The sequence below is a fragment of the Dermacentor variabilis genome, chromosome 11, assembly GCF_050947875.1.
Source record: "Dermacentor variabilis isolate Ectoservices chromosome 11, ASM5094787v1, whole genome shotgun sequence".
In the NCBI taxonomy this organism is placed as follows: Eukaryota; Metazoa; Arthropoda; class Arachnida; order Ixodida; family Ixodidae; genus Dermacentor; species Dermacentor variabilis.
The window spans coordinates 126,763,778-126,780,520 of record NC_134578.1 but is presented as its reverse complement, the minus strand read 5'-3'; the positions used below and the strand labels follow the sequence as shown (position 1 = coordinate 126,780,520).

At 52.5% G+C, this 16,743-nt stretch overlaps 1 non-coding gene across 1 annotated transcript; it reads left to right on the top strand.

Annotated features, from left to right (window-relative positions):
• Positions 1–11,951: 11,951 nt before the first annotated feature.
• LOC142565152 (small subunit ribosomal RNA) lies at positions 11,952–13,766 on the top strand. Its single transcript, XR_012824835.1, has one exon. It is a non-coding gene; the product is annotated as a small subunit ribosomal RNA (ribosomal RNA).
• Positions 13,767–16,743: the final 2,977 nt, after the last annotated feature.

Below are 16,743 nucleotides of genomic sequence, written 5' to 3'. Positions count from 1 at the left end.
ACGTACTGTAAAACATGCGTACAGGACTACTAAGTTTACGTGTACCGTATACAGTGGCTAGTTCCTACGTGTGTAGGCCAGCGAGTACATGTGCCATTTTGTGTGTGTCCAAGAACAAGCATCTTGCGAAGGTACACAAGTCCATACAATTCCTATACAGATCTGTACAACTTTATAAAATTCCTGTACAGGTCTTCTATACACTTTTATACAATGTTTATATGAAGCTTTACAATCACATAGGTCGTCACATGGAACGTTGAGGAGTATCGGCCCCTAATAGGGGACAATCGGATAGTGAAGCGTGCCGTTTTTAACATAGAAGAACCTCGTATGCCATCGTCGGAGGAAAGCGTCCTCCCCGTTGAGTTCCAGATCCTCTGCGAGTGTTTTCCACACTAAAAGCCTTAATTGTTGCATCGCAGGGTAGGCAGCCCTGACAGGTCACCTCCGGGCTTCCGCCAGACTACACCTTTTCCAAATAACGAACATTGTGCAAATCAGTATCAAGTGTTCGAATGGTCCGTATGTTTTCCGAGGCTTTTTTTGGCCATCTACTTTGAAGGTGCGCTTAACCAGTTTCCAGGTTATCCTACCTGGCGGACATTGAAACAAGGTATGCTCAATCGATTCCGTAGCGCTACAATTCGGGCATGTGGCACTCGGTACAATGCCCATTTTATAGAGCCGCTCACGTGTCGGCAGAACTTGCCATCTTCGCTTCCAGTCAAACTCCAAAATTTCGTGAGGTAACCAAGGACGGAACCAATCGCGCCATTTCTTTTCAGATGTCTTGTGAAGTTCATCCTGGCTTAACTGCCTATATGTTATTTTTGGAATAATGCTTGACACCTTGTCTTGGACGATATCTGTGTTGGGGCATTCCACAAGAATCATCTTCTTGGTGTTGTGAACGGCTCTATAATATGGTGATGGGTTTTCGGCTAGTGGACCAGATTCTCGTCTCCCAGTAAGTGCCTTCTGAAACGTGCTGGTCAGATATACCATTAGATTTTTTCCCATGTATTCAGGGATCATGTATAGGGAGATGACTGTTTTTAATGCCAGAATCCTACCGTTATTCAGTACATGAGGTAAGCCCAGTCCCCCTGATTTTAGCGGGAGTTGTAGCAGGTGCCTTTTCACTGCCGGGGGTTTGCTCTTCCTGAGAAAGGCGGTGATGAGTCTGTTAAGTTGGATGCCTACTTTTCTGGGCATTACGCCATCTCTAGCTATATAATTCGCATAAGCGCACACGGTTGTTGTTATTGCTAGAGCTCTCAGTCGAAACGATAGGCATCTGTGGTTAAAGGAGATGATTGCGGCGTTGCACCTTTGGATTGCTAATTGCCATGAGGCGTCCGCTATTCCCTTGTTAGTGAAGATAATTCCCAACACTTTCACAGAGTTGACTATGGGAATGTTGGGTATCGCACTGGAGGGGAAAGAGCCGAATAATAATGCTTTACTTTTGGTCTCGTTAATTCGGGCGCCAGATAAAGCCGAATACTCAGCGAAAATGTCTTTAAATGTTCGAAAACTCTGCTCGTGTCTTAAAAACAAAGAGATGTCGTCAGCGTACGCACTGACTTTAATTTCCTCCTGGGAAAACCTCGGATTTGCTGTGCAGTAATTATGTTTCTAATTAACGGGTCCAGCGAAAGGATGAACAGTGAAGGGCTAAGCGGGCAACCTTGCCGGACCCCTCTGCGAACAGGAAAGGCACGTGTAATAGATCCGTTCACTAAAATTTCACTAGTGATGTCGTCGTAGAGGAGCCGAACGCTGCATATAAAGATAGGGGTTAGGTTCAGTAATTCCAAAATTAAAAAAGATACTACTACACAAAGGGAATTTTATTGAGCAAAACATACTGTAAAACATGCGTACAGGACTACTAAGTTTACGTGTACCTTACACAGTGGCTAGGTCCTACGTGTGTAGGCCAGCGAGAACATGTGCCATGTTGTGTGTGTCCAAGAACAAGCATCTTGCGAAGGTACACAAGTCCATGCAATGCCGATACAGATCTGTACAACTTTATACAATTCCTGTACAGGTCTTCTATACACTTTTATACAATGTTTATATGAAGCTTAACAATGACATAGGTCGTCACATGGATCATTGAGGAGCATCGGCCCATGGATCACAGATCTGTATAACTTTATACAATTCCCGTACAGGTCTTCTATACACTTTTATACAATGTTTATATGAAGCTTAACAATCACATAGGTCGTCACATGGATCGTTTAGGAGTATCGGCTCCTAATAGGGGACAATCGGATAGTGAAGCGTGCCGTTTTTAACATAGAAGAACCTCGTATGCCATCGTCGGAGGAAAGCGTCCTCCCCGTTGAGTTCCAGATCCTCTGCGAGTGTTTTCCACACTAAAAGCCTTAATTGTTGCATCGCAGGGTAGGCAGCCCTGACTGGGCGCCTCCGGGCTTCCGCCAGACTACGCCTTTTCCAAATAACGAACATTATGCAAATCAGTATCAAGTGTTCGAATGGTTATGTTTTCCGAGGCTTTTTTTGGCCATCTACTTTGAAGGTGCGCTTAACCAGTTTCCAGGTTATCCTAGCTGGCGGACATTGAAACAAGGTATGCTCAATCGATTCCGTAGCGCTACAATTCGGGCATGTGGCACTCGGTACAATGCCCATTTTATAGAGCCGCTCACGTGTCGGCAGAACTTGCCATCTTCGCTTCCAGTCAAACTCCAAAATTTCGTGAGGTAACCAAGGACGGAACCAATCGCGCCATTTCTTTTCAGATGTCTTGTGAAGTTCATCCTGGCTTAACTGCCTATATGGTATTTTTTGAATAACGCTGGACACCTTGTCTTGGACGATATCTGTGTTGGGGCATTCCGCAAGAATCACCTTCTTGGTGTTGTGAACGGCTCTATAATATGTTGATGGGTTTTCGGCTAGTGGACCAGATTCTCGTCTCCCAGTAAGTGCCTTCTGAAACGTGCTGGTCAGATATACCATTAGATTTTTTCCCATGTATTCAGGGATCATGTATAGGGACATGACTGTTTTTAATGCCAGAATCCTACCGGTATTCAGTACATGAGGTAAGCCAAGTCCCCCTGATTTTAGCGGGAGTTGTAGCAGGCGCCTTTTCACTGCCGGGGGTTTGCTGTTCCAGAGAAAGGTGGTGATGAGTCTGTTAAGTTGGATGCCTACTTTTCTGGGCATTACGCCAACTCTAGCTATATAATTCGCATAAGCGCACACGGTTGTTGTTATTGCTAGAGCTCTCAGTCGAAACGATAGGCATCTGTGGTTAAAGGAGATGATTGCGGCGTTGCACCTTTGGATCGCTAATTGCCATGAGGCGTCCGCTACTCCCTTGTTAGTGAAGATAATTCCCAACACTTTCACAGAGTTGACTATGGGAATGTTGGGTATCGCACTGGAGGGGAAAGAGCCGAATAATAATGCTTTACTTTTGGTCTCGTTAATTCGGGCGCCAGATAAAGCCGAATACTCAGCGAAGATGTCCTTAAAAGTTCGAAAACTCTGCTCGTCTCTTAAAAACAAAGAGATGTCGTCAGCGTACGCACTGACTCTAATTTCCTCCTGGCCAGTCATTGGAAAACCTCGGATTTGCTGTGCAGTAATTATGTTTCTAATTAACGGGTCCAGCGGAAGAATGAACAGTGAAGGGCTAAGCGGGCAACCTTGCCGGACCCCTCTGCGAACAGGAAAGGCAGGTGTAATAGATCCGTTCACTAAAATTTCACTAGTGATGTCGTCGTAGAGGAGCCGAACGCTGCGTATAAAGATAGGGGGTAGGTTCAGTAATTCCAAAATTAAAAAGATGTACTTATGCATGACACGGTCGAATGCCTTTTCTTGATCTACTGATATATACACCCCGCGCACATTCTTCATCTGAGCATACTCGAACACGTCACGGGTGATCATGAGATTCGTGTATATAGATCGTCCCGGTACTGCGCAAGATTGGCACGGGGAGATCATTGAAGGTAACCATTTGGCAAGGCGTATTTGCAGTAATGTGGCAACAAGTTTGTAATCAGTGTTTAACAACGTTATAGGACACCATGATCTTATGTCTGTCGGGGGAGCTCCCTCCTTCAGCAGGAGTGTGATGCGTCCTCTACTGAAGGAGGCAGGCTTCTTCCCTTCCCCAATCACCATTTTAACCATTTGCAGTAACACCTCACTAAGTGCCTCAAAGAAGGTCCTATAAAAAGTGGTTGTGAGGCCATCACAACCGGGCGCTGTTTTTGTGCTTATGACATTCAGGGCTTCTTTGACTGAGTCAATGGTTAAGTCATCAGTAATACACGAGAGATCTTCCTCTGCTAGGGGCGATATAACACGACACAGCTCACGGATTCGAGATTCAATATCTGGAGGTTCCTTGATGTCATCGGCACCAAAGAGGTCCACGGAGTGATCACGAATATCCGACTCAATGACGGATGGATTAGTCGCGAGTGACCCATCGGGCCGTCGAATTTCTGAGATGTGCACCCTCGCATTTTCGAGAACGGCGGTGCCAGTGCTCGTAATGCTCATATATTCCTGGTCTGCACCCTCAAGAATGAATCTTTTCTTTACCAGTCGTTCATGTTTTGCCTCTAAAACCTCAAGGTACTCCTTGGTGCAACATGTTAATGTGTCTGCCCATGTTACTATTTGCATTCGACGCGTGAGCTCGTTGAGCTGTTTGGTAATTCTCCTGTGTCTCGCCTTCCCCTCATCTTGTAGGATTTGTTTCCAAGCCTCCTTCAAGGAGTCCCAATTGGATGGGGACATCATTGAGAGGGTTTGGAGGCTCGATCTAAGTGCGTTATTGATGTTTTCCATACAGTCGACATCCTGAAGGACTGCGGGATCGAGCCGCCATCTATCCTGTGTCATGTTGCGACCGGCACTACCTCTCACTGTCACAACCACAGGCCAATGATCCGTTTTGCGCTTGAGGATAGCTGGGAGGGATATATTTTCGCACCTAAGTAGTGTGGGCAGTAACAAGTCGGGTAAATATACCCGGTCAATTCTACTTTCTGTGCGGTAGCCGAATCGCGTGGCTCCAAAGCGGTCCTGGTGAAGAGAGACCCACGCATCTGATAGCTGGAGATGTCGAAGTATGTTAATGAGCTCTCTGGCATTATAAATCGAGCCACCCTGCCCTGGGCCTATGATGTCCCTATTAGAATCTACAACGCAGTTGAAATCTCCAAGCAAGTCATGAGGGATGGGCTCCAGAAGCAGTGGGTGTAAGTTTTTGAAGAATTGATTCGTCAATGATCTAGTTACTGGCGCATAAATATTCACAAATCTAATTTTTTCCCGTCTATGTACAAGTCAGTCATAAGCGTGCGTCCACTCGCCCCAGATGTGCAGTGAGCTTTTTCCCGGAATTTTGTGGAGAGGAAGATGGTGCCTACTCCACACGACTTCGCGTTTGTCAATGAAAAGAAAGCACAGACATTGTGCTCACGTTGGAATGAGGCTACCTCGAGTGGGGTGCGAAAGTTCGTCTCCTGTAAGAAGAGGACATCAACACCAAGGTCTCTTGCCAACTCGAGGACATGATGTTGTTTTTGTCTGTCCCTGAATCCTCTAACGTTGAAGGTGGCAAATCTGAAGGCACTCATGAGGCTTTGTCCTTGATAGCGTAAGAGCAACTGAAGCGAGAGGGCGCACACCTAGTGCAAGACGAGCTATGTACAACCATAACCATGACTATAGGTTGGTAGACATGTGAGCAAATGATGAGGGGCAGGGAGTTCTAAAGAAGAATTATTCCTGCATGTCGCCATCACTTAGTGATGAGCGCTCATGCAGCTTAGGCGAATGTTTGCGAGCTTTTTTGGATTTCACGCGGCGAACTGCATCGCTGTCACTGCTGTTCTCCTCTTTAGGCCGGCGTATCGGATTGGCGATATCATGGTCATTGGGCAAGGGGTGAGACCTATCCGGGCTTTGCGTACCCTCTTTGTGTCGCCTATGTGAACGAGATCTGTGCCTCGGCCTATACACCTTACCCCGATCATCAGTAGGGGTTTTCGAGGGTTCCTTGGTATCGTGAACTCCCGAATTAGCCTCTGAACTTGTGGAAGGCTTATCCTCCCCTTCATCGGGTATGGTATAGGGCCCACTAGTTACAATTGGTCTGGAATCACTCGCGAACATGGCGTGGCTATGCGAATCATTGTTATGTTGTTGCGCCTGTACAGCACTATGTTCAGAATGGGGCTCTTGTGGCGTGCCCGGCTTAGACTGGTGGCGATCGGAACCCTCGTGCAGCCCAGCCTCGGAGGAAGCCGCCCCAGAAGCGACCTCCCCAGAGACAGAGCCTGCAGAGGGTGCAGTCTCCGAGGAGACTGAGTGAGCTGTTGTTGACTCTTTCGATAGAGATTCGTTCTCCGAGGAAACCGAACAAGAGGTGGATGACTCTTTCGAGAAAGAGTTACCGCTAACGGCCTGGCACGGTTCACTTTCCGACGAGGAGGTAAGCGGGGGCGAGCGCTGTGCACGCGGTTTAAGCACCTGCATGGTAGATTTAGTGGTCGTCACCTTCAGCGAAGTGGACGGCCTCATAGTAACTGAGGTGGGTGGTGGAGCGCCACGGACGGCAGCTACATATGATTTCTTCCGAAAGCAATCTCTTGTGCCATGGCTCCCGCCACACCGCTTGCACTCCTCTGCACACCCGTCTGTTTCATGGCCGAACAGGCCGCAACGCTTGCAATAGGGTGTAGCGCAAGCCGTGGCCATGTGGCCATCATCCCCACACCTCGCGCAAACCCTCCGCATCCCACGGTACTCCATCTTAGCCAAAACGCCGAGAAGCGATGTCCTTCACTTCACTCCATTGTACTACTGCCTTGTGGGCGCCCTGCCGACATTGGTAACCTCAGCAACAGCGTGGGCAATTTTATAAAATTCAGCCTGTCTAGAGACTCTATGCTCTCTATCTGACGAGTAAACTCGCGACGCCTCAGTCTTTCGCTGTTAACGAAACGCTGTCGCGTAGAAACGAGACCCGAGTGCAAGCTTGTAAGGCCAAACCAACGACGGAAACCTCGTAGAAAACGGAGCAGGCGAGCGGAAAACACGCGCAAGGGGAATGCTTACTTCCGTCTGAATGCGGCCGCTCGAGGTGACTTTCTTTGAGGCCTTCGTTTCAAGCCCGGGCGCAAGTGTAATATAGCACGCGCATTTCCTTCATTTCTTTTTATTTACCGCAAGGCCCACTGAAAATTTAGATACGGCACAGGCCGGGACGGATCGCAACGTGTAGAATCGATCGGTAGAATTAGGTAGCATGCCCCATGTACGAAGACGAGCAACATAGAAGTGAATGAAAAAAAATAAATATAGAAAAGACTGTGCACTCCTGCCAACCGGAAACAGAGGCGGGAGAAGAATCGCCATGTGAAGCACAGGTATTGTATAATAAAAAAAGTGCTACCTCATAATCGTTACCTCTATCGCGCGCGCGCGCGTGTGTATATGTATACACACACACACACACACACACACACACACACACACACACACACACACACACACACACACACATATATATATATATATATATATATATATATATATATATATATATATATATACACATGCACACATGCTAGCATAGCTTAAACGCAGCTGGGAAGCTCAGCCTTACACAAGAACAAAGCACCACCCTTTCGCAATCCCCATTTGAAACATTTAAGTGAGAAACGCGAGTACAGCCAGGTCGTTCGAAACTGGCGCGAAAACGCATTGGCGCCATCTGTGTACGGAACTAGGAAAACCTACGGACTTCGCCATACAGAAAGAAAGGTAGATGGCGCGAGCGAACGAGAGCCAGTGAGTAATGGCAGAAACGTCTTGGGAAGAGAGGAAAAAAACACGCAAAGGTTGTTGGCTTGTGACAGACAGACAGACAGACAACGAACTTTATTTAATCCTGAGGAGCTACCAGGACCTCCTAACGGGAGGCCATTGTAGCCGCTGGCCGCGCCCACGTAAAGGACAGAACGCCGTGACGCTCCGCTCTTTCCTGGGCCCTCTGGATAGCCTGGGCTTGCTTTCGGAGTACCGTGCTTCTGATGGCCTCCTCCCATTCGGCTTCGCTGGAGAGGAAGTCGTTAGGCAACGCGGGACATCGCCAGAGCATGTGAGCCAATGAGCAAAAGGTTTCAGTGCAGTCGGGACAACTAGGGTCCACATCCGAGTACATCCTACTGAGGAATCCCCGCGACGGGAAAGATCCCGTCTGCAGCATTCTAAGTGTAGCTGACTGACCTCTACTGAGCTTCGGGTGAGGCAGAGGATAAATTCTCCGACCAAATTGGTAATGTTTAGTGATTTCATTAAATGTGAGGAGTGGATCGTTCTGCTGAGGCCCTTCCTGCCCCTCCGGAGCCTCCAGACCGTCGCGGCGCGTGAGTTCTCGCGCACGGTCGTGGGCAAGCTCGTTGAGGTTTGGGAATCCCTCGAGAACGTTCGTCCCCACGTGTGCGGGGAACCACGTGATATAATGAAAACCGGGGTAAGCCCTTTTCTCTAAAATAGAGGCCGCTTCTCGTGCGAGGTTACCCGACTCGAAAGCTCTGATTGCGTCTCTCGAGTCGGTGTAAATGTAGGAACGCTCTGTATCACACAAGGCCAGCGCAACCGCAATTTGCTCTGCTATACTCGCGGTGGCCGCTCTGACCGAGGCCGAGGACCGAAGCACCCCCCGCCCGTCTACAACCGACAGCGCGAACACTCTCCTGTTCCCGTACTGCGCCGCATCGACAAAGAGCGCGGAGTCTCTGTCATCTCTAACTTTCTTCAATATGGCTCGCGCACGGGCTTTACGTCTACCCTCGTTATGCTGAGGATGTACGTTCCGCGGGAAGGGCCTCACCAGGTAGGTTGCCCTCGTTCATCGTGTCAATGTTATACGCCGGTCCTCCATTATCCTAGGAGCCATGCCAACCTCGTCGAGAATTCGCCTGCCAGCTTGGGTCGACGATAGCCTAACCACCTGGGCAGTGACCTGTGCCTCTATGATCTCGTCTATGCTATTGTGCATACCGAGTTGATCTAGCCTGTCGGAGCTCGTGGCAATAGGCAAGCCTAGCACTTTCTTGATGCTCTTGCGCATGAGTGTATTTAATTTGGTCTTTTCCGTTTTTGTCCACACTAGAGCCGACGCCACATAGTTAATATGGCTCATGAGGAACGCGTTGTACATCCGAAGGAGATTGTCTTCACCTAACCCCTTCTTTCGGTTGGACACCCTAGCAATTAGCCGCAACATATTCTCTGTTTTGGCTGTAACGTGGGTAATTGTTCTGGCATTACAGCCCCTCGCGTCTATGAGCAGGCCTAGGATCTTAACTGAGTCGACTCTGCGAATTTTCTGCCCATTATTCGCGTATAATGCCACGGGTAGCTGGTTGAGGGGTGTCAGACCCCGAACCCCTTGCCTTGCGGGTCTGTAAAGCAACAGCTCCGATTTACTCGTAGACAGCTTGAGACCCGTGTCCGCGAGGTAAGCCTCCGTCTCGTCCAAGGCCGCTTGTAGAGCTTGCTCCATTTCAGCTAGGGAGCCCCTTGGGCACCAGATCGTGATGTCATCTGCGTAAAGTGCGTGATCTATGCCCTGGAGGCCGCCCAGCCTATCTGATCCCTCTCACGTCCCGGGTGCCGGGTCCCGGGCTTGTGGCAGCATTCTATTTTACAGCGAGTAAAGAGCATAGCAGCTTCTACAAGAGCAGCTAAAAAAAGAAGAAGAACGTGAGAGAGGGAGACAAACAGGCGTGTTTCCTTAGAATGCAGAGCATGCAGCACACAAAATCGAGTGCCAAAGAGACCGGGAAAGCAGATGGCGCAAAGGTGTATGTCGTCAAAGCTTGAAAGCAATTTATAAACTACAAGGCGTGCCGAAGTCAACCTACTCTCATCAGGTTGCTCCTGCCTCCAATTGCATTTAAATTAAAATTACAGTCGCCTCAAAGGCAGAGAGATAGAGAGAGAAAATAAATACACTCGCTTCGTGCAGCTGCACTCGTTCAAATTTTACAGCAAGAGCACTCCCGAAAGCACAAAGCCCGCTGCTGCCTGGCCGGAATGCGCTCGCTTCAGGAAATCGCCGTGCTTGCCTCGGCAACCAAGAGGTGTCGCGCGGCACACTGCTGCATTGTAGCACACCGGGAACCGTGCAGACGTCGGCGATCGCCTCGACATCGCTGCGAGCGCTCGAAGAGACAAAGTCCGAAACGACGACAGCCGGGGCGGCGGTAGCTCGATACCCTTCACGACACTTCTGCGTGTACACCGCCGCACGGCCGCGACGGAATCGCTGGCATCCTGCTCGCAGCTGCATTGTGTCGCGCCGGGTATCATGTAAGCACCACGCAGACGTCGGCGTCGGCCCCGGCATGGCTTCGAGCGCTCGAAGAGACAAAGTCCGAGACGACGTCAGCCGGGGCGTCGAGCACGCCGCCCGCGCTGGTCGCACTCGTGCTCGGAAATGGCGAAGGGGACCGCGCTATCGTGCCTTGAATCGGTGAGCGGCGGTACCGCGGCGATCGCGAGAGCTCGTATCAGCCGCGCCAAAGCGAAATATTGGCGCTCGGCTCGGCGCAGTTCGCCGCCTCGTCAAACGAGTACGGCCCCATGGAGGTCTGGCCACTTATCGCTGCTATTATAAGGGGCCATACGGTCCCGGCTGACATTGTACCGCAGTGCGATTTTCGGCTTGCGCGTCTTCGTAGTCGTTTCCGCGCACTGCTGCGGAGTCGAGAATCGTGCCCAGGCACGGCTACGCGAGCGCTCGAAGCGACAGAAGTCCGAAACCACGTGAGCCGGGCCGGCGGGAGCTCGACGCCTTTCACGCAACTTTGGCGTACAAGCCGCTGCACGGCCACTACTGAGTCGGCGTCACCATTCAGAGGGCTGCACTATAGCACGCCGGGAACCGGGAGAGAACCGGGTGGGCGTCGTCGTCGGCCCCGCGACGTTGGCGCGAGCGCTCGAAGAGACACAGTCCGAAACGATGTCAGCCGGGGCGTCGAGCACGCCGCCCGCGCTGGTCGCACTCGTGCTCGGAAATGGCGAAGGGGCCTGGCTAGCTTTCCTCGAATCGATCGGCCGGGGGCCGCCCCTTAGGGGGACCGAAAGGCGATCGTTCAGGAAACGGCACTGGCCCTTCGGGATAAATTGCCGTTCGCGCATTCGATGGATGCGCTGCAGTTTCACGACTTCGGCATGGTGCTGCCGACGTAAGCTTTCAATCTTGCTCGCGGCGTTACGAGGCGGCACGATTTCCGCCAAACGCTCGTCGAAAGTGGCACGAGTACGGCCCCATGGAGGTTTGGGTACTTATCGCTGCTATTATATGGGGGTCCCAGAGAGCAGTCGCCCCCAAAGCGACCTGGGTGTTTGATGTGCGGCGGGGCTTCGTGCTCGTCAAGCGTATCCCCGGTATCGCTCCCGTGGATCCCACAGCGGACGTCTGCAACCTCATCCGCTTGATGCGTTAGGGGCTGGTTGTCGGACGACGCTTTTTCCACGATATCGAGGTGTGTTCCCCATCGTCCTCGGACGAGTCAAATACGAAAGCGCCGAAGGCGCGGGCGTGACCCGTCGCCTGGCGGCTTTGCCGTCTCGGCTACGTTGCAAGTGTCGGTCGGTCCACCAGTGCTGCGGGCTCGAGAGAAACCGCAAGCCGCGATCGAGTTGACACAACCAGTCTATCGAGAATGTTGCGTGCTTCTTGCCGCGTGGCGTACCCGGCCCTGCGGGGAGGGCGCCGTAGCGAGCTCGAACGCCGTCGTCTCGGACTGTGCAAAGTGCTACACTTTGCGAGAACGAAGCGTGTTGGGGCGCCTGAAGGTGGCCTCGGCACCGCAAAAACGGCGTCCGGCCTGCTTGAAAGGCTGGACGCGCAGTTGAACGATTACCTGGTTGATCCTGCCAGTAATCATATGCTTGTCTCAAAGATTAAGCCATGCATGTCTAAGTACATGCCGAAATAAGGCGAAACCGCGAATGGCTCATTAAATCAGTTATGGTTCCTTAGATCGTTTCTTCCTACTTGGATAACTGTGCCAATTCTAGAGCTAATACATGCAGTGAGCCTGAAGCCCTTTGGGCGACGGGTGCTTTTATTAGACCAAGATCGATCGGGTTTCGGCCCGTATTGTGTGGTGACTCTGGATAACTTTGTGCTGATCGCATGGCCACGAGCCGGTGACGTTTCTTTCAAGTGTCTGCCTTATCAACTTTCGATGGTAGATTACTTGCTTACCATGGTTGTTACGGGTAACGGAGAATCAGGGTTCGATTCCGGAGAGGGAGCCTGAGAAACGGCTACCACATCCAAGGAAGGCAGCAGGCGCGCAAATTACCCACTCCCGGCACGTGGAGGTAGTGACGAAAAATAACAATACGGGACTCTTTTGAGGCCCCGTAATTGAAATGAGTACACTCTAAATCCTTTAACGAGGATCAATTGGAGGGCAAGTCTGGTGCCAGCAGCCGCGGTAATTCCAGCTCCAATAGCGTATACTAAAGCTGCTGCGGTTAAAAAGCTCGTAGTTGGATCTCAGTTCCAGACGAGTAGTGCATCTACCTGATGCGACGGCTCGGACTGAACATCATGCCGGTCCTTCCTTGGTGCACTTCATTGTGTGCTTCGAGAAGGCCGGTGCTTTTACTTTGAAAAAATTGGAGTGCTCAACGCAGGCGAGTCGCCTGAATAAACTTGCATGGAATAATAGAACAAGACCTCGTTTCTGTTCTGTTGGTTTTTGGAATACGAGGTAATGATTAAGAGGGACAGACGGGGGCATTCGTATTGCGGCGCTAGAGGTACAATTCTTGGACCGTCGCAAGACGAACTACTGCGAAAGCATTTGCCAAGAATGTTTTCTTTGATCAAGAACGAAAGTCAGAGGTTCGAAGGCGATCAGACACCGCCCTAGTTCTGACCATAAACGATGCCAACCAGTGATCCGCCTGAGTTACTCAAATGACTCGGCGGGCAGCTTCCGGGAAACCAAAGTGTTTGGGTTCCGGAGGAAGTATGGTTCCAAAGCTGAAACTTAAAGGAATTGACGGAAGGGCACCACCAGGAGTGGAGCCTGCGGCTTAATTTGACTCAACACGGGAAAACTTACCCGGTCCGGACACTGGGAGGATTGATAGATTGAGAGCTCTTTCTTGATTCGGTGGATGGTGGTGCATGGCCGTTCTTAGTTGGTGGAGCGATTTGTCTGGTTAATTCCGATAACGAACGACACTCTAGCCTATTAAATAGGTGCGGGGTTCCCAGCACCTTGCAACATTCTTAGAGGGACAAGCGGCTCCTAGCCGCACGAAACATAGCAATAACAGGTCTGTGATGCCCTTAGATGTCCGGGGCCGCACGCGCGCTACACTGAAGGAAGCAGCGTGTCTTTATCCCTGTCTGAAAAGACTGGGTAACCCGCGGAACTTCTTTCGTGATTGGGATAGGGGCTTGCAATTGTTCCCCCTGAACGAGGAATTCCCAGTAAGCGCGAGTCATAAGCTCGCGTTGATTACGTCCCTGCCCTTTGTACACACCGCCCGTCGCTACTACCGATTAAATGATTTAGTGAGGTCTTCGGACCGATGTCCGGCGCGGCCTTTCGGTTGCGCCGGTCTGTTGGAAAGATTACCAAACTTGATCATTTAGAGGAAGTAAAAGTCGTAACAAGGTTTCCGTAGGTGAACCTGCGGAAGGATCATTACCGGATTGTGAAGGGTGACGAGCGCCATTGTTTCAACCCCGTGTGGGTGAAGCAGCTCGCTGCGCCCGACGCTTTCCGCCGCGGGCCCCGCTTGGACGCGGGGACGGCTATACCCGAACATGGCGGGGACTGCCTGAATTTTGAGGGGCGCCCTGTGCCAAATTTGTTGCACCCCGTGGACGCAGGCTGCAACCATGGACGGTTGGCTTGGCCGCGCCCGCGGGTATAAACGGCATAACGCACAATGGGTGGGCTTTCTGTCCGCCTCGGCGCTCTTGCGCGGAAGGGGAGTAGACGACCCGACCTGCTGCTTTGCCCAGTACGAAGGGAACGGCGAAGCGTGCGGTCGGTCAAGGAACTGACGGTCGAGAGCTGCTGCCGCTTAGTACACACGGAACCGTGGTGCGAGCGCTCTCCCGTCCTCCGCGGCAAACGCTGCCGAGTCAGAAAAGGCTGGCGGCTGCCGGTCACTTCCTGCGGCGAGTATGGAGTAACGACCCGACTTTGTTGCTGCCCAAGTACTAAAGGAACGGTGTGGCGCTCGGTCGGTCATGGAACTGGCGGTATGAGGGTGCGGCTGCCAAGTACGGAAGGAACCGTGGCCTAAAGCGCTCTCCCGTCCTCCGCGGCAAATGCCGCCGAGCCCGAAAGGGCCGGCGGCTGCCGGTCGGCTCCTGCTCGTGACGCGCGAGGTGTCCGAGATCGCGGTTCAATGCGACGACGTCTGCAGGCTATTTGCCCGCCGCCGAGGGAAAGGCGGCGTTGCTGTGAAGTACCGAAGGAAACGCGGCTTTGCTACGTCGGAAGCGTTCTGCGGTTAGCGGACTTGTGCGCTTTGGGAAGGCGCCGCACGTCGAAAGAGGAAAAGTACGGACAGACGAGGGACCGTAGTCCCGGATTCGAACGCACTTGCGGCCAAGCACTTGCTGGCTTCGTCTTCCGCCTCAAGTAGACTTGTGGCTCCGGCGCAGAAACCCCTCCCTGGCAGTGGCCGAGTGGTTTTCGAGAGCTGCGCGAGTACGCACGCCGAAAGAGCACACGCCGAAAGGCGCTCTTCGAAACCACACACAAGGAGGCGCCACGTGCCTGAAACCCTGGTTGTACTGTACTGAATTACTGTACTGTACTGAATGTACTGAATACTGTACGACCGAGAGACCGATAGTTCACAAGTACCGTGAGGGAAAGTTGAAAAGAACTTTGTAGAGAGAGTTCAAGAGTACGTGAAACCGCTTAGAGTAAAAGGGGTGGACCCTCGAAGCTCGAAGCGGTGGGATTCAGTCTCCGGAAGACCGCGGATCCGGCGGCGTCGGGTAAACGGCCCCCTTCGGGGGGCTGTTCCGGCTGCTGGCACGCAGACGCGGTCTCCAGGGTGCGCACTTCCCACCGCCGGTAGAACGCCGCGACGGACGCGGGTCAATGGGAAAAGTACGACTTTGAGTCCGGCTATGGAGGTGACCTGCCCGTCCCTTCGGGGACGGCTCGCGCGAGTTATACCTCGCCGTGCACGAGAAGTTCGTCACCCCGTCCAGGCCCCATGGGCTTCTCCCGGCTGTCGGGAGGCCCGAACGATGACGCCCTCCGGAAACGGAGCGGAGAACCCGCTGGGCAAGCTTGTCGTCTCCAGTCGTCCGGGTTGGTCCCGTGGCGGCGGGTTGGCCGGCGAGAAGCCGCTGCGAGCGGGGCGATTCTCCCGCGGAGGCGCTATCGTGGTTTGCGGCGAGTAGGTCGGTAACCCACCCGACCCGTCTTGAAACACGGACCAAGGAGTCTAACATGTGCGCGAGTCAATGGGTCTCTCGAAACCCAATGGCGCAATGAAACATGAAGGCCCCTTGCGGGCTGCGTTGCGATCCCGGACCGCACAGGGGTCCGAAAAAGGGAGCAGCAACGGCCCGTCCCAGGCGCTCACTCGTCGCCGGGGCGGAGCGAGAGCGCACACGTTGGCACCCGAAAGATGGTGAACTATGCCCGGGCAGGACGAGGCCAGAGGAAACTCTGGTGGAGGTCCGAAGCGATTCTGACGTGCAAATCGATCGTCCGACCTGGGTATACGGGCGAAAGACCAATCGAACCATCTAGTAGCTGGTTCCCTCCGAAGTTTCCCTCAGGATAGCTGGCAATCGATGGGAGAGCAGTCACGCCTGGTAAAGCGAATGATTAGAGGCATTGGGGTCGAAACGTCCTCAACCTATTCTCAAACTTTCAATGGGTGTACGGGAGGCCTTCTGGGTTGAGGCCTCCCGCTGCGATGGGAGTGCCAAGTGGGCCACTTTTGGTAAGCAGAACTGGCGCTGTGGGATGAACCAAACGCCGGGGTAAGGCGCCCGAGTCGGGACGCTCATGAGAACCCATGAAGGGTGTTGGTTGGTTAAGACAGCAGGACGGTGGCCATGGAAGTCGGAATCCGCTAAGGAGTGTGTAACAACTCACCTGCCGAAGTAACTAGGCCCGAAAATGGATGGCGCTCTAGCGTCGCGCCTTTACCCGGCCGTCGCCGGCAGAAAAGCACGAAATGTGGGGGTGCTAAGCCGCGACGAGTAGGAGGGCCGCAGTGGTGGGCGTTGAAGGTGTCGGGCGTAAGCCCGCCTGGAGCCGCCGCTGGTGCAGATCTTGGTGGTAGTAGCAAATACTCAAGTGAGAACCTTGAGGACTAAAGTGGAGAAGGGTTCCATGTGAACAGCAGTTGAACATGGGTCAGTCGGTCCTTAGGGAAAGGAGAAATCCTTTCAGAAGCGGGCGCGTTTGTGCAGCTCAGTGCAGCCACAGTTCCTTCCGTACTTGGCAGCCGCATCTTCATACCGCCAGTTCCATGACCGACCGGGCGCCACACCGTTCCTTTAGTACTTGGGCAGCAAGAAAGTCGGGTCGTTGCTCCATACTCGCCGCAGGAAGCGACCGGCAGCCGCCAGCCTTTCAGACTCGCTGCAACCAAAAGGGAATCGGGTTAACAGTCCCGAACCCGGCTACGGAGATC